This window comes from Prenolepis imparis, unplaced genomic scaffold (assembly GCF_030444845.1).
Source record: "Prenolepis imparis isolate NDT839.2.m4 unplaced genomic scaffold, iyPreImpa1.0 SCAF_1, whole genome shotgun sequence".
Taxonomy (NCBI): Eukaryota; Metazoa; Arthropoda; class Insecta; order Hymenoptera; family Formicidae; genus Prenolepis; species Prenolepis imparis.
This window is the reverse complement of record NW_028141159.1, coordinates 11,754,071-11,773,731: the sequence shown is the minus strand read 5'-3', so window position 1 is coordinate 11,773,731 and position 19,661 is coordinate 11,754,071. Positions and strand designations below refer to the sequence as shown.

General features: G+C 33.8%; 1 long non-coding RNA gene across 1 annotated transcript in view; it reads right to left on the bottom strand.

Annotated features, from left to right (window-relative positions):
- Positions 1-19,661, bottom strand: part of LOC145945291 (uncharacterized) — a 167,194-nt gene that overhangs the window by 69,566 nt on the left and 77,967 nt on the right. Inside the window, exon 3 of the long non-coding RNA XR_014426827.1 lies at positions 17,877-17,924. This is a non-coding gene — a long non-coding RNA (uncharacterized LOC145945291). The remainder of the gene's footprint in view (positions 1-17,876; positions 17,925-19,661) is intronic.

The following is a 19,661-nucleotide window of genomic DNA, read 5'->3' as shown; positions in this document are numbered from 1 at the left end:
CTCAGGACTTTTACTTTTAAATCATTCAGCCGATGCCCGTTACATTATTCAACCACTAAAACCTCGCTATGCGGATTTCTGGGGAATCTCAAGGATCCCCTTTCGCGCGTACCTCGTCCACTTTTATCTTTTTCCTCTCCCGAAACCCCTTCCTGCACCCTGTATTTGCACGACCGCTTCTTATTCTCGATGCCGATGCGAGTCGCGAAACTTTCCGCGAAATTTTCTCAATAATTCTTACTCACACATCTGCATTTTGGCCGCGTTATGAAAGTTCGCGCGAGCGAAGTGAATTATTCGACTTTGCGATTTGCGTTTTTTTAACGGCATATCCACTTGTGTATTATTCCAGATCGCTTGTGTGTGTGCATGATCTCAATGTACCTGGTCGATCTCAATTTTATTTGATAAAAAAAAAAATTATTAAGTTTCAAATAGCCCCATGGGAAAATTTTTAAAAATTAAATTTTGATTAGAATATTCTCACAGCTTTTGTTAAGCTTAGTGATAATTATCTCTTTAATAACACGGATTTATATGTATATTTATATTATATATTATATATTTTTTTATGTTTTGATATGAAATCCGTTAATACGTGTTAATTGGGATAAAAATGGTCGAATTTCGATTTAGATGATTCGATTTTATTTGCTTCGAACTCCTTAACGATCATATCGTAGCGCAAGCCATCACAACATTGAGTGATAATGTCTGTCATGTGACTGATAAGTAATAAAATAAAAGAACTTGTCCATCTCCAGGGAAATAATCCGATTATGGGGAGATGGTTATCACGACTATCGTCCCGTTTTCTCGTTGAGCGATCAATAGATAGTAAATGAAATAACACCTCTTGTGTACTTTGTGCGTGGGTGGAATGACACGGCTTTTTCGTATGACACAATTGTTGATGTCATCGCTTAATGGACCAGCTATGAAAAGTGCATTATAGAAAGAAAGCTTTTGACTAGTTTAACAAAAGAATTTGTTAAAAAGAGTTTTTCAAGTTTTATTGTATGAAGTCGCGCGAGATAAATTCGTTTATAATGAATTACAAGAAATGTATTGTTCGTTATGTTGTAGCTGTAACGAGCGACAAAGTAAGCAAATTAATTACGCGGATAAATGGAATCGACGCAACGCATCGTGATATGCTTTCTGTCATTTGTAAATCGGATGTCCAACACTTCGTACATTACTATATATAATATATTCGTTGTTTAAATTCGGCGAGAATGTGTCCCATGTGGCTGATGTTTAGCGCTCGATATGCGTTAAAATGTTATTACGTCGCGAACTGGAGCGGAAACGGAAGGTAAAGAGAAAATACGCGTAAACACGAGAAAGAAAAAGGGAGAAATATAGCATATAACGCAGAAATAAATATTCCCGCGACGAGATGACAGTCGATTCAACGAAATAAATCACGTATTTGACGGATCTCGATCAACTCGGAGTTTATTTTTTCTTAAGTAAAATATCGGGATAGACTTTGTCTTGTAAATATAATTGTAAATGTTATCAATTTTATCAATTAAAATGCTACTTTGATATATATATATACATATATAATTTTTATTTAAAGTTAATAAAAAATATTTGAGTTATCAAAATATATATATTTAAATATGAAAAAAAAATTGTGAAAAAAATATCGTGCTTAATGGAATTTTTGCTATGCGAAAGTCGATTTTAATCTACCAAAGAATCTATGGATAAAAGAAGCCATTAGTTAGAACTATGCACATACTCTATACACATATATGCATTTTTTCGTATAAATTAAGGCTGCCCATTCTAGCCAACGTCAGTCGCAACGAATCGCGCTGGTGGCGAACGACGTTTAAATTAACTTCAATCAATCCTTTCATCCGCTGTGCCAGTTATTTATTGCTCGCACGCCGGTAAATTTCTATTTGAGTTATGCTCTCGCATGTACAAATGTGGCTATATGAATTCTAATTATATCTTTTTGACTCGGCATCGTCGGATCTTTCGTATTTGGAAATTCGATATCTAGGTCATATGAGATTGAAAATGCAATTTATCGTTTCTAAAAAGTATAATCGATGTTTTCATTTGTGAGTTGATAATTGGGATTCGTAATTTTTCGAAGTTCTTGTGGAAAAGAGTAATCAAATGTTTTATTGATATGCTATTATTAAAATTATTATTAATTTAACAGAATTTCTAAAGTTGCGACTTATTTGAAATATTTTGATATATCTTGATAAGATTAATACTAAGATTTGTTATATATAATAGAATTATTATAATTAATAAGTTATCTTTATAAATGAGATTCTCTGGATTATAAATGAGAGATTCTAATCATTTTTTATATTTTTATATATACTGTTAATGCAATATTACAAAACGGTAGTATATTTGTATAGTGTTTTATAACTTGCAGCCTCAGTGGAGTATTAGTGTGTACAAGTCGACGTTAAACAGACACTTTACTTTCATTTTATATTACCTCTTCTCTTCCACCACCTTATTTTCCTTTTGCGACGGCAAATGATTAATAACTGCGCATTACGGGCTTGTAATTTATCAGAATAACACTGGCACACACACACACACACACACGCTCACAACACTGATCAACTTTACACCAACGCGCCATTTCGCCTCTATTTTCTGCAAGTTAATTAAATTACGGTACTATAGCTTTTGAAGCGTAGAACGGAGGAAGGAAGCCTCAAATTGTGCAACACTCTTTAATAGTCTTCGAATAGAATTTATGTATTATATATAGTGTATTATATCGTTCAGATTTAGTTCGGTAAGTCTAATATAATTTCGGTTGTGACGCGATGCATTTCACCTGTGTGATCGCTCACGGGGAAGTTCATGTAATAGTTGACGTTAAACAGAGACCTCGCTCCCACCTGAATGATTAATAACACCTTGGCGAACGTTAAACGTGCTTCTTCAGATTAGTCTGTGCAAAAATTGCCAAGTTTGAATGGGAACGCGCATGCTCGTACCTTATTCCAAACTAAATAAATTACTTTAGAAAAGACCTTCCTATATATGTATATGAACATGTACACGTGAACACTCTTTCGTTTCTTCCTCCTTCGATGCCGATTTTTTTTCTCTCGCGGCTTGAGTTATGGCAAATAAAGGAACAAAGACGGTGGGTCATGCGGGAATATCATGCGTCGCCACGGAAATGGCGTTTTCTCACGTTACTCGGCGAAGAAAATCAATAGTTACCGATATTTATTAGCGCGCAAGTAGCATAACAAACTATAAGAATTACAAAAATTTTTAATTTTTAATTTGTATACCGCAGACATTCATAGATAAAGAGAAATATATAAATAATTTAAATATTTTATTATTTACGAGTGAATTATGATTGTCGTTTTTGTTAAAAAACTTATAAATAATATAAAATTATGTAACAACTCTATCCATAAAAATTTAACATATTGGTTAATTTTGGTTAATATTTGTTAATTTTCAAGAAGTATCATTTATATTATTCTTTATTTTATCAGCGAACTATTTCCTTGAAATTTTAGTTGACAAAACTAAAATAATCGAGCAACTCTGGCGCGAAAAAAACTCGAGAATAATCAGGATATTTCTCTCGCTACGTAATGTGAGTGCGGGCATAAAGTTTAAGATATACGAAGCCGTTATACCCGATCTTTACCGGTTTAATGTCACCATATAGCCCGCGTCCAGAAAGACGAAATAGTTGACAGGCATAAAGGCTGAACGCGGTTTCATCTTCCCATGACTTCTCACGGCGTTGTGTATAAGCGTATATAAATGCGGCGCGGAAAGCAAATAGTAAAACTAGAGATACCGGGGCGTGTAATGCGCGCGCTAGAGGATCGGGATATGACGTACCAATGCGGACGTACCAGAGCGGTGGACTCGCTATCGCGAGTGAAATAATGAATAAAGAAGCGAGCGTCGAGCGCGCCAAGTATCCGGCGGAAAGAGAGCGTCACACTTCTCCCTGTAATGGCATCTTTCCGCGATGCTTTACGCGCGCGGTGTATCGTAAAGATAAAACTCCCTTTCTTGTCTATCGTATATAGTATTCCTCAAGGAAAAATAATATATTCCTTCGGTATGCTTATAATTACGTCCTGCGTTTTTTTACACGAATTTTCTCAGGAGCTTCTCGCCTTGTTCTGATAATCTCCTCTCGATCAATGCTGCAAATATTTTTCTCGTGTGTTTTTAATTCTCTTCTATCGAGTTTCAAAACAAACTTTTATTTGCCTGGTGATATAGATATTCCGCACACATTTCACATACACTCTGGTGTGCAGAAAGTTATAAATTTTACACATACAAAAATAAAAAACTTAATATTTTAAAATATTTTTTATCAAGATATATTGTATTATATATATGTATAAGATTTTTTAATTTAAGAAATAAATTTAATAAATATCAATTTAAAATATTTACGTTGTGAATTAAAAACGTCGAGAGAAGAAAAACGAAAGGAAACGAGCATGTGCAAGAGGTTGTCGGAAAATTGTGTGGAAGTTACTCTGTGTGATAAATAAAATTGTACTTTCTCGTCGCGGCACAAAGAATTGATAATCCCGGCATAGTCGGTCGTCGTAATGTCAAGTCGGTTCAGAGGGTATATCGTAATCTTTGATGATTCCAACAATTCTCACTTTTCTCGTTCCGCGTTAGATTCAGAGACTCGTCATACCGCTTTCTATTACCTTTCGCGCACTCGCTTGAACGCGAGATTTTTTAGCCAAAAAATTTAGATACTGACGAAAAACAATGGATCTTATTTACTTTGGATATTTTCCTCACACGTTTAACACTGCGATTGTTTTTTCAAATTTTCTTTGTTTAATAAAAAGTAATGAATGAAAACGTGAGAGAGTTAAATGATCATTGCAAAGTTAATAATAAATATATATTTAATGATGATATAAAATGATTTATAGTAAAATAATTTTTTATATTTGTAAATAAAATTACTCACAGTAATTAATTAGTTAAAATTAATCATTTGTAAGTTAAGTGATGACTGAATTTATTTATGCTAATAATGAATTATTAACATATGCATAGGTATCTCAAATTGCTCATATAATATAATATAAAAAATTTTGATAATTTCCTGAATGAACAGTCTGAATATCTATCTTCAAATATTTTTAATGCTCAGCTCTCTAATAAAGATATGAAAAATATTTTAAAAATTCGTAGTTTTCGCGAGGCGCAAAGAATTTTTCGATTACAAGAAACGACCATCTCGCCGAGTGTCGAGCGCGATGCCGTAATTGAGGAAACTTCGCGAAACTCATTAGCTTCGCTAGTGTCACTCATTTTCGCCGCAGGATCGCGCAATTAAAGAGAGCGACGCCGGAAGTGGTTTCTATCGCGACGTCGACATTTGGCGACCTTTTTTATTGTTTTTTTCTCTCTCTCTACTGTTTGTCGGAATTTTCGGGTAGCGAAAGTATAGCTGACATTAGCTCTCGTTAGTCGTGATCGCGGCCACTCACGTAAATCACCCCCGGAATTCCACATTTACGCGTTGTGCCATGGAGTTTTCGCCTTGCAGCACCCAGTTTCAATTCTCCCGCTTCCTGGACTTCCTCTTTCGCGCGGCAAGAAGGTAAATGTTGGCGAGATTACGGTCCTTGCTAAATTTATTCTATTAATTAAGTTTACTCACTCTGCTGCCGCCTTGTCCCGCCTTCGAGACGACGGTCAGTTCGGTGGAGGATAATACTGAAGAGAAACTGCTTCGTAATTCGTGAAGATTATAATCACGCAAAGAGATCACAGTTTTTGCAAGATATATTCGATGACTGTGCTCTAAGATATGAATTTTGTTTTAATCCTTCCGTTTCCAATATTGTGAATATATTTTTTTTCATAATCTTTTATAATATGTATAGTTTTGGGGACTCGCAAGAGCGTGCATTAGAAGAACGCATTATTGCCAATAATTGCACACGATAATATACATAATACGAATATATAAATAGAAAATCATATATATAATTATTTAATTTATTTATCATAATTTTAATAGGATGTACAATATAGTTTTTAATATTCTCGTTTAGTTATTTTTATCGCATTTGAGAGAAAGAGATATATATTCTCAATTCAAATTAATTTATACATAAATGTCGGAAATTAAATGTTGTCGATTATTAAACGAGTGCTCTATAAATGAGCAATTCAGCATCCTACAATTCTCTAGTTTACTCAGCTCTTATGATCATGTTTCAAACTTATAAATTAAACATAGTTTTCGATATTTGGCTTTAATTGTTATCTATTTAATTTAATTTATCGCAATCTCCGAATATCTGAAGAGAAACTTTACTAAAGTTCGCGCTTAACTTTCACGAGACTTAAAATATACAAGGCGCCTCTTGTTTTCTTTTCTATTATCTTTACTGTTTCGTAATGGAAGGCACGAATTTAACGCAATGCTACAACTTTTCTCGGAGTCCGTATCAATTGCCGTGTTTTCCGCCGGCGATAATCGGGTGTTAACTACGCGTTTCTAGGGAGAAAAGGGGAGATGACGTCGTGAGAAGAGTGGGCACGAAAGGGGGATACACGATGCCAGAGAAATTTCGGAAAATTTATCGCTTCGACCTCCGCGAATTTCGAGAAGGGGCGAGAGAAACATCTTAACGAGGGGTCGGGCTATCGGCGAGAGCGGATGCGCGTTCCACTTCCGGCGGGGATGGGACGGCGGATTCGTCGCCGAGAAATTATTGCGCCTCGCGGATTCACCCCTGATGGGTTAACCCGTGTCAAAACTTTATCCTGCGCTGTCGCGCACCTGCAACAACGGTGGCATTCCCTTTAGTCGTGCAGCTACCTCCACGCTTCGATAGTTCGAACCCAGAAAATCACACACGATGCTACATTAATGCGTACACATACATACCTATCCGTTAGAGTATTTATGTGGTGAGGAGGGGAGAGAAAGGCGAAAGGGCTACGCAAGGGCCGATGAGCTTAATCAAATTAGTAACGTTCTCGTCATATTCCGGAGGAAAAGCGCGCGATGCCGATGGCGTGTGTAGAATATACTAATCGATGACCAGAAACTGCTACATGTTTCGAATTTCTCGATATTGAATTTATCATGTAATTTTGAAATATTCTTTCCATTAAAAACAAGAATTATGGAATTATTCGATAATTTATTTATATTAAATAGTTTATTATATTAAATAATCAATACTAAAAATAAAAGGAAGATTTATATATACATAAAATCGAAGTAATAAATTAAATTTCATTATAATGTTTATTTTTACATTCAGTGTATGTTTCCTAACAAACAATTTTTCTGTATATATTCTATTTTTTTAATAGTTTTTACTTATATTAAATTTTTAGTATAATATGTAATAATTATATATACTAATTATACATTTTTTGTTTTTTTTTATCCTGTCTCTAAAGAAGTTTTTGTTATATATAATGATTTATATTATACAGACTCTGTAGATATAGACATGAAAAGAATTTATGGTGAAAATCACCTGGTTGAATTTGAAGAACGTATATGTATAACTTGGTCGTGTGGGATTACATATTAATTACTGTCGTGATGACTGTTCTATCCGCAATCCGCGTGTCATTTCGCGCATGGCCTAATAATATATTTGTCATTATTCCGGACCCGTTGTTCGCGCGCCGTATATTTTAAATAATGCGTGCGACGTGTGGTGCATCGCGCCGTGCAAAATTGCAATCGCAGTTTTCGCGCCCGTTCGTGCTGCTGGTCAATAAATTACAATTGTTCGTCGCACATAATTCCCCGTTGCATTAATAAATATCGCGCGCTCCATCGGGCGCCACGCTGCGCGGCCTGTTTGTCCATTATGTTGTCGGTTCTTTAAACAACAAAAGAAAACGAGCTCGTGAAATGCTCATGAATAATGCATTTTTATTTGTTCATTATTTTTCGAGAAAAATGTGTGAAATATAAGAGCACGTTAAAAATTGATGAATAAACTTACATAATTCTTTTCCTTAGCAAAGTTTTAGATATTTTTATTTTTTACTTTGGGTGAAGCTATAACTCCTTTCGAGACTACTCTGATTCAACAGTAAAGAATCTCGCAAATTCCGATTTTCTCAAATTCTTTTTTTTTCTGGGAGAAAAAAGTTAGAATAACAGCATTTTTGGAGAATACATAATAGCGCGGCTCTATTTTCGTTCTATTTTCCATTGAAATTCCGAATTTCCACGCATCGACGCTCACCGCTGCCATTTCCGCGTTCGTCGATGACGTTCACACTTGAATTTCCGTCCCAGTGCCCTGTGGATTGGCGATTTTATACCGGCAGATGCAATAAATCTCTGTCAAGTCTCGTAACGTCACATCGTCCGTGATAGCGATACCTGGACGAACGATAGGACGGATAATAATTTGCGTTACTTATCGTATAATTTGCGTGCCAGTTAAATTGGATTAGTTAGCAACAAAATAGTTGATTCGAGCGTCTTTTCAAAAGCTAATCCGGCCGAATACAGACCGCGTTACAGAAGTATCTTTCCATCATCGTCGTACTTCTGAGACCCTTGGTATCACGCTGCTATTTGGACATGAAGTCCGAAGTTGAGTTTAGTAGACTTTTGAAGATATATACGATATCTCTCCGAACTGTCGCCGTTTCTTTGAATTACAGATACTATGAAATAAACCTCAAGAAGTACAGGTTTTTCCATATGGATATATGTATATATTTATGTGTGTGTATTTTGTATAGCAGTATAGGTTTTAAATTATAAAAAAAATAGATTTGTGTGTTACAATGCACAATAAATAAAATGATGAAATTCATACTTTAAATGTCTGAGTTCTATTTTTTTTAAAATATTTTTCATAACTTAAATTTTTGATAACTTTTAGATATTTCACTCTCTAAAGTAAAATTTATTTAATTAAAATTAATTAAATAATAAGACTTTCTATTTTGATCCATCTTAATTTGCAAAATTATTATTAATTATTTGCAATGCTATTTTGAAAACTGTTGACGCAGATGAATATAATGTTTAGCAGATATTTCTATGAAATTTTACGTCAGTATTGAAAGACAAATTTTTCTCGTAAAATATATAGTTCGTGATGCGAATAATGTTTATGACAGACACGTAGAGTGAGAAATGAGGAAAGAAGCGGCGAGAAGTTTAAGGATTTTCCACCGTAACACAGCGACTGAATCTGGCGGGAATAAATTTCTCGACGAATTCATGATCGAACGCTTTTCAATAACTCCTATCTTGCAATCCCTTGGCTAAAGAAGGCAAAGCTTCCGTGTTATAAAGTATTACGAAGCGCTTGATACGAATTGTTTGATACAGATATGTAAGTCCACTGTTTTCTCCATTGTAACGCACGCTGGAAGAGAGATAATGTATATAAAGGCTGAAAAAGCTCGATTATTTATGATACAATGCGATTCAAAATAAATATTATTGAAAGTACACACGACGAAGAAGAAAACATAATTTAACAATATAATTCTTCATAATTAAAATTGATACTTGATACATAAATTTTTTTTCCAGTTATTTATATTCGAAAATATTTATTATTTAGAGATTGTTGACAATTTTGTAAAGAAAAATAAAGTCTCTTCCGACTTGCTCAAAGAGTCCGTAGAATCGCGGGGTTTACGTCCTCTATATGCAAAGTGCAGCGCGCTTTATCGAAAAGCTTGAATGAAAAGTCACGGCATGCGGTTATTAAGGAGGAGCCGGACTAGAGTAGTACGCTCGTTCGTCTCGGACGGACTCGTTAACATTATCTTCGGGGTTGTAATGCGGTGCGTGCGGTAGCCCATCTCTCGAATCCCAGAGATTGCCCTAACGAATTTCCTGCCCGCGGGAAGCTTGATCGTAAATCACTCGTTACCGCGAACCGCTCGTCGTAATGCTCTCGGATCTAGCGCGCGTTTTTAACGAGCGGGCAAAAGAGGGCCGTGTTTTCCATGTCGATGAAAACGCGGGCGATGCGGTGGTAATGATGATAATGATGATGATGATGATGACGATGGTGATAATGGCGGAGCATCGAGACTCGCGAAATAACGTATGGCGCGATGTATTGCGTGTTTATGCGATGTGCAATTAATACTCTGATGTATTTTAACGACCCAAACAACACCTAGACTGCATGCAATTTTCTTAACACACGTTTTAGTCGTATTACTCTCTATTGAGACATTTTTTTCATCCCTATACCTAGCACGAAAAAATGAAATTAATGTAAGAAATCAGATGTACAACATGTGAAAGACCGGAAAGTATAATAATCTGTATAATTTTTGTGCCATCACACATGTACAATTCAAAACGTAATGTACAATACGTACATGAGATTAAAGACTCAATTTTTTATTAGGTATCTCATATTTTACTTCTTTCTTTATGTTATATAAATTTGTATATTCTCATCACATAAACACACACATACACTGAAGTCGCACCTTGTTTGGCTGCAAAGAGATGCATCGCACGTTTTGCGAAAGTGTGCGCCCTCATCGACTTGGCACGGTCGGTTACATGATATTCATTAGCTAAACCAGCTCGTAAAAGCGAAATCACTTGACATTTGACAAGAAATCGATGAAAAGATAAGCCCTCATTGCGTGAAAGCGTTAAGCCGACCTTCTCCGCAACCTTCCTACTTTCTCTTTCTCTTTACCTATTTTTCTCTCTCATTTCCTTGAGTTTGCATAGAAACTAATAGAAATAACACGAATAATCCTTCGATTGCCGAAGTTTCGCCGAGTCTGTCACTTTCACGTTAATGCTGGAGAAGATTAATGCCCGCCCGAATAATCGATTAATTAAGATTGAATTGTCACTCTTGAGAACTGATTTTGTCAATTTCAGAATGAAAATTATTTTTAAATATACGTAAAGTAGATATACTCTTATACGAATATGTTGTTATATATGTTGTGCTAATAGATTCTTTAAATAAAATAAATTATTATATAGTAAAAGAAGATATAGCAAAAACGTTTATTTAATTAAAATTCTTATCTTTTTATTTCAATCATTTAAATTAAAATATTCTTATTTAATATGTATATATGCATGTATAACATTAAGATTGTTAAGAGTACGTACATATTTTTATTAATTCTATAACCTTGAAATCAAATTTTAAACTTATTTAAATTATATCGGTCCTAACTTTTATATAGGAATTTATAGTTCTTCCTAACGTTACGCTTGTTTCCTGACACATACCGGGAATCTTTATGCTCAATACACGATTGCCGTGATATCGTGCGCTATAGATGCTATGGATGGGCGGACATATCAAGAATATCATATATTTTTCATTTTCTGGGACGAATGATAGCGCGTCCACGGAGACGCCTTTTTTCAGACATGAGTTTGCTCGATCTTCTCCTCCGTTTCTTCTACTTCTTTACTGACTACGTCTATAAATAAAGGGAGGCGAAGTAAGTGCGGAGCAGGTTGCGTCGTCGAAGTCATTAAGGGTAGTGCTTCGGTTTCCCTTGGAAGCGCGGGTTTCCGAGTTTGTTTGTGCGTCTCGCAACGACGAGAAACACACATATACATTCGCATACACATACGCAAACATGAGCCTCAGTAGAATGAGAGGTCGATTCTGTCGAGAACTAACTCGCAGTAGCGTCGAATTATCAAGTCATTTCACGTAAAATGTTCGATTTTGGTAATGCAAATTTTGTCAAACAAAATAAATATTTGACGATTATCGATTGCGATATTTTAAAGAAGATATTTTTCAATTATCGAATTCATTATCGTGAGTCCTCTCTCTTTACAATTCATTTATTTAAGATTAAATATAATTTACGAGTATAAAATTAGAGTGAATAAATTTTTGTTAGATTGTCTTTTTTGGTAAGACAATATTTTCATTAAGAAAAAGAAAAGGGACAGAGCGAGACGAGTCGATAAATTTTTCGCGGAGTTTCCTTACAAATCTAAATTAGACAAAAAGTTGGAACGTCATTTTACGTTTCGTACGACGCGCGCTTCTTTCCCGGGGGACGAATTTTACGAGGTGGTCGAAAGATGGGAACATCCTCCCATTATCGCGACTGGTAATACGAACTTGCCCTCTCGGCGCTCCTTGCAGAGTTTTAAACGCGCCATTAAATGAAATATTCCAACGTCCACGCCATGAATCATTGATGCTACCGTTGCAATCATCGTCGCGCGCTCTCAGCGATTATTTTGCACGTCGTGCTGAATCTTCCGAAAGAATAGCTATGAAATCGTACTTCTTGAATATATATTTTTTAGAGGAATTCTAGAAATGCATCTTTTGATTTTAGAAATTATATTTATTTGTTCTTTATGTAGAGTTGAGAAAATAATAATTTTTTTGAAAGATTTTAACATATGTGCGTTATGCTCTCTAATGTTTAAACTTACTTTTTCTATGAACAATTCGCGTCTTTGTCAAGATTTGCGTTTGAAAAAAATCGTCTGAAGTCTGGTACTGGAATGTCTGTTCCACGTGAAAACTTTGACGCGTATACTTGTGTAATTCTCATCGCGCTTTCACGACTGCAGCTGTGATTTTCTAATATTCAGCTGTAATGAAGACCGGACCGTTTGCGGGATGTGTACAATATTATAAAAAGACGAACGTACAAAAGACTGTGCGATGCTATACGGTGCGACACGTATCTTGAATTACTACTGATGTATATTTTGTCGGTCTCTCGCATCACACTGACATAGCGTAATCAAAAATTTTAATTTTTTATTTCGGAAAGCGTGAAATTACGAAAGTTAGAAAAACTCTAAAACGTCAATCAGAGTATTATTATATATTTTGTTATAATATGTCGATTTACGAAAATTTAGAAATATTAAAAATTTTTTTCTTCTCTAATGTAGGTATGTAAGGAGCGAAAACGTATGATATTTGAAATATTAAAAAAATTAAGAAGTACGTATAATAAATAATCTCTCTTTTCTTCTCTATTTTATATATTTTCAGTTTTTTTTTTTTTTTTTTTTTTTTTTTTTTTTTTTTTTTTTTTTTTTTATAGTTTAGAGATATATTTCTTATATATGACAAAAAATGAGAAATTGATATAATTTTATTTTTGTCTTCTTAAGAATTGATAAATTAAAGTGACTTGTATTATGATGGATATAGCCCCCGTGGCTGTGAAAAGTAGTGTAATCACAATTTGTCATTCTTCACAAGAATGACGAATATTTTTAGCAAACGAGACAGTTCGTATCTTCTTCATTTCCTTGGCATGAAGACAAGGCGATCCAATTTCGTGTAATTCACCGTTGCGATCTTTTTATCATTAGCGGAACGTACTTGCCGTTCATACTGCGAAAATTACGTAATTTTGCGCGAGTCCCATGCCGCGCAAATGGAGTCTCGATGTGACAACTGTAATTTGAGCAGCGGCTTATGTCATCATGAGAGCACCAAGTAATGAGCAAACAAAAGGGCGAAACTTGTTCTGGCAGAGTTCACACAAATGGAGAGAAAATTTCTATGACTACAGAGATTTCTCAGTGTGATGTATCGATCTTACGTAACATGGCATAATCAAATAAATTTTAATTTACTCAACGATCTTATCAATCATTGTAAATGAATGTAAAATAAAGAATAATTAAATTTTAACTCATTGAACGTAAATTCTATCCATTATCTAGATGTGAATATAAAAGAATAATTTTTTTGGAAAATAAATGTTTTAAAAAAATTCTGAAAAAATTAATCTAATTTGAAGATTTTTTTCAAACATCACGATACTTTATCGTAAAAGAATCATATTCTATTTTCTCAAAACATGGATGATTAATAGTATACGGTATCAGCTGATCATACTGTGTACCTGCTAACTAAGGAGACTACATGGCGTATGTTCGCGCCAATGACATTAGATTATAGAAGCAATCATTTACGACTCCTCACGCGACATTCAAACTGGCAGAAACTCGTGTTGCAAGGCGCGCGAGAAAGGGTTTGCTTAATCACTTTTTAACTGCATTAGTACCGGTAGGCACCCCTGTCTGCCGCTGCTGGGCGCATTGCACCCTCGTCGCATCAAAAATAGATTACACCACGCGTTCGGGTCCCGATGTATTCTCTCCGGCATGCGTCTCTGCATTATCGGTATATTACGATAATATATGAACGAGCGCGGCGGGGTAGGAAGTGCAACTGCATTAAAAATGAAGGTCCCTTTCGCGACGGGGAAAGAAAAGCACGCCCGAAGGAAAAGCCGCGAGCTGTTGTCCGCGAGTTGGTCCAACAAAATTCGGATTTATTTATTCAGCCCTCAGAATTTGTATACCGAGTGTCTGTGCCAGAGTGAACGGGCTAGAATGGCTCGCAGTCAGCTTTATGACGAGAAATTTAAACGTCGTTGCGCAATTTGTCGACTGAGTTTAACGTTAACTCTCTTCTAGCGTTTTTAATGTATTAATAGAGTTAAGTGATTTTCGTTCTCGTGCCATGCGCGTTAGAATGATATAATACTGATTTATTTATTCAATGTTTGTTACATGGAAAACAATTATATTGAAATGACCAGAAATGTTCTAAATAAAAATTTTTTATATCAAAATTAATTCAGTGTCTCATTATTTCACAGATGCGATATATATATTGTGAAATCTAAAATAAATATATTTTCGAAAAATACGATTAAAGCGAAATGAGATTTGTGTCGGGAGGATTCGGATGACAAAAGCTCGTTTTTCACCCAAATAGTATTGCGTGACCAAAGTAAGAGGATAAGACGATCTATAATCGCGAAAAGAACATTTGGAAGAATTGTTTGCCGAGCGGTAGAGAGAAATGGGGAAAACCCGTATGGGATTGTTTCCCATGTCCGAGCTACCGTCGCCGTCGCTGCCGCAAGACAATCTTGCCGCATGCCTCCGCTAATAGACTGCTCGCGTCAGCCTTTTTCTCCCGCGGCCATCTCTTTTTTTCCCTTCGGGCGCGATCTTCCTCCGCGTTGGATTCGCTGCCAGGACGATGGATAACCCCAGGGCTCTAACAGCCGTTTAATTTGTGTCTGGCTCTACGTTTTTGTGCCGCGGACGGTCCTTCGTTCGAGCCGGAAACAAGACGCCCGTCTGCGCGACGACCCTCCGCCTTGACTACTTGTTGTAGCCATTCTGCCCCGAGTGTTTCGAGTGTTTTTCTAATCTCCCCGTTTTAGAGCGAGAGAGTCTGTGATGGCCCTTCGAGCCGCTGACACGGCACCCGTGACAATAACAAATTAGTTTGCTCTAGTTTAAAGAATGAGAATCGATGGAACGAATGGAAGTCTGTTGTTGCATGCGGCTCATTTCGGCAAATCATGTTCGTGACTATCACGTAATTCGATAGTTTTCATTTAACAAGATAAGATTTTATTATTGACGTGTATCGCGAAATTCTTTTAGTCTTTAAAGTCAACAATTGATATTTTAATTTTTTCGACGTTATTTTTTTTTCAGATTGATTTTAGGTAGATTTTAAATATTATTAATGCTAATTTACGACATGGAAAATATTTTTTTAATCAAGTAAAACTGAAATATTTTGCCTTTTATTACGTACAAATAATTTGAACAAAATAATTCGGTGAAAGAAACGTGCGCGAGTAAAAATATTAAATAAAAACGAAAATATGTGAAACAAGGCGAATTGGGAAACGTCGAAAACCAAGAATTATGAGAAATAAATAAACGCAGCATATCTAATCGGATAGACGTGTCTGACTTTCGGCTCGTCTAAACGACGGATTCAAATACGAGAAGCGTTTACAATAATCTGATATCAATGCCAACCGCAGATTATGGTATGGAACGAATCCAAACAGCTATGAATGCTTATCTATATGGAACATATCACGAGATATCTGCTTTTATTGGAATCCTGTATGTATTTTTCAAATGATGAATACGATTTGATAATTAAATGCGAACTATATTATATAATATATTATATTTTTTTTTATACACAATATATTTTGACATATTTTTTTTACAAACTGTACATCTCTCTTAAAAAGAAAATGTCCAAACAATTTGCTGCATTATAAATTATTATCGCGAATCTCTGATGATAATAATTTACGCATCTTTATTGCAGAAAGTAAGCAAAAATTTATACGAGAGATGTACCTACATATTTATAAAGAATAATTCAAAAATTTTTGCGTGATTGATCTGTTAAATTAAATTATTCTTTAAAAAATTATAGAAAAAAAAAGAAAGAACATAACTTTTTTTGTTTAAGAAAAAGCTTTTTGTATTTTTTGAGGAGAAGTCATTCGAGAGTTAAACGTTGAAATTTGTGCTTTAAATGTCCGACATTTCGCGGCTTGGTACAAGCTTACCAATTATTCATATCCATCGGACGATGGAAAGACGTGTCTCGTCTTCGGCGACACTTCCTAATTCCTAGACAACGGTTGGAAGATCTAATTTCCTAACCTGTCATTCACGGCACCAGAACTCCGTGCCTTCGTCAACGGCGCGGACGGTTACGGATCGTTCTAAGGATCCGTTTAAGTCGGAGACGTGTTCCGATACGCTCCGAAAATTTCCTGCGGCAAAACACTCCGCAGCCGTAAATTCACTTTAACGCTTTTAACACATGGTCATTCACTTCGTTGACAGCACACATTTTTAGTTTTCTCGAAATTATATTAAAACTAATCGGTATCTTTATTGATGAAATTAGTGCTTTAAATTTACATTAAAATCGGAAATGTGATTGGACGGTTATTTTTATTGGAATTACTCGATTCAATTTGCACAAATCGATTTTTTAAACTTAAGTTAATAATTGGTTTTTTAGACAATAAAGATTATTTTATATTAGTGATGAAGAACATTGCTTAAATCTCAAATTTGGAAAATTAAAGTCTTTCTTATAAGAAGATATATGTGGAAGTAAATATGAAAGCGTCGATAGTTTTCTCGATTAGATATGTTATTGCATGTACAAAAATAGAAAATATAAGAAAATGCTTTTAAAGGAATTTTTTGCTATGCATTCTGATCAATATTAGACATCTACGTAGCTTATAATATTCTTCAGGATAGTAGTGGATCTTTTGTCACTTCTGGCCACATTCATTCTGGCTACATTTAGCCACTTTGATTTCTATTAAAGATCGAGAAAGGAAAGAAATTCTCTTCTTTTATTGCCGGTTAATTATTATCATCACCGATAAATAAGCGGTAAACATTTTATATTCGTACTTTACGATTGTGCGACTTTATGATCGTTTATCGGACGTCGTTTTAATATTACTTTGCTTTAATTGATATAAAAACAAGTTGTCTATCAAAATTGATTAATAATTGATCAATAAAAAATTTTTTTAAGTGATATATAATATAGTAGCTATAATGAAGCGTAATTTATAATAAAATAAAATTAACTAAACTTTTATTTATTTTATTTATTTATTATTACTTTACATGTAATTTAATTAATTGATAACTTATTTTTATATCAGTCAAAGCAAAGTTTCTTAATATGTAAACGGATAGGTTAAAAAAGATTAAGATAAAACCAACCGTGCGTTATAAGTTATTATTGCAGATAATAATATTATAGATAATTAAAATCACTAGCTAGTAGCTCTTTAAAATAAATTGATAAAATTTATTAACTTAGAAAGTGCTTTCTACCCTTCTTTCTAATTTACACTTTAATTTAGTTTTATGATACATATACATATATCTAAAAAAATCTACGTTAAAAGTTAATCAGCCTAATCTATTTTAGTCCATCCATTTTAAAGCAACGGATCTATCTACATCTACAATATCTACGCGAATCCGTTATTTTAAAATTAAATTAAAGTTTGTCGCTCACCAACATCGATGTGCAACAGCGGAGTTGTTGACATTGAAGCTACGTTGTCTGTAACATACAAATATAAAATCCAAATTATAGTAACGCTAGAAATAATTAATAATAATTTCAAAAAATAATTATTATATGTGCCGAATTTTATATTCAATGCAATAATGAGCAATGATTAAATATGGAATAATTTTACAAATTATATAACTTATTTTATGAAAAAAGTTTTTTAAATAGAAAAATTTTAAGAGAAATATTATAGAATTTATATATTATAGGATTTATATAAAAATCTTTCTCTTTTGTTAAAATTATTCAAATAAATAAACTGAATTAATGCATGTACGCGATTTATAATAATTAATATACAAATAATGATACTCACTTAATATTATTATTTTACAAATATTTTTTTATTAACAGGACGAAATATATTGTCAATAAATAAAAAATTTGTTATTTAATTTTTTAATAAATTAATATAATGAAACATAATTACTGCGAAAAAAAATGATAATTTATTGTCTTTTTTTTGTTTTTTTTTAATTTGCAAATTTCTCTCTTCTACAAAATAAAAATTTAAAAGCGCAAGAGAATTAATTATATAATTCATTTTTATATGTATAATTCAATTTTCATCTTGCAAATATAAACAAAAAAGACTTTATCTTTTTAAATATAAAAAAATTTTAATATAATTAAATTTTAAATATAACTAAATTAAATTTTAAATATACATTTTTTTTTTTAAATTTATTAATTCTTTTTAAATGGAACAGTGAAATGCTTTGAGTTCACATTAAAACTAGTAACCACCTTTTCTACTAAAATTAGTGCTCTTTGAATATATAAATTTTATATATCTATTAAATGAATCCCTAAAAAATTTATGTTGCAGTTATTAAATTTTGTAATAATTACAAAATGTAATAGTCACAACATAAATTTTTCTTACTTTTGAATGGAAATAAATATTATAAATGATTGAGTTAAGATGTTAAAGGTTCAATAATTATTGGACTTTAATGAAGATTTTTACATATTGTACATAGCTATATTAAATTATAATTTTTTATATGACACACACGCACTGTCATATTAATAATTATTACAGTAAATCTTTTAGAGAACATATCGCTTCTGCTTTTACATGCGAAATATATATACCGAGAGTCTATGATATATAAAAGAAAGGCGGAGTCGAATTATACTGGTTGACGTCTCCAGTGACTACAGTAATAATATGCAAATTCAATACGGATGGTTGAAGCGCGCGGTTGCCGGAATAAAAATAATGTAACAGAGCAAGAATGCGCGCGCGCACGCTCGTGTCGGAGCTTATAAGCTTTAAATTTGTTTTGCGCGCAAGTCCATTTTGCCTCCTCTTCTTTTGCGCGAAACGGTTTCGTCATAAGCTCTTAATGCAGCATTGCAAATTTACGCGGGATTTTTTCGCGTTGCCGTCGCGAGTTCGGATTTTTTTTTCAGTTCCACGCTTTGTGGGATTAGGAAAGATTGCGGCCGCAACGCGGTCTCGCGGAACTCGTCAACATACATTTATTAACGACGAATGTTTTTATCAGAATGACTTTATCAGAGGAAAGGGTGGAGAATGAAAGGAGGGAGGTTGAAAGAGAAGAAGGAAGTGAAAGAATTAATCGATGTTACGTTGCTTCAAAGTATGTTTACAAGTAAAAACTTGATTTTTTTTCAAAATAATTTTTTGCATCACTCTTTAATTGAAATTCAAATTTCGTATTAACACACATTGTAGCATTGTTTGAAAATCTGGTA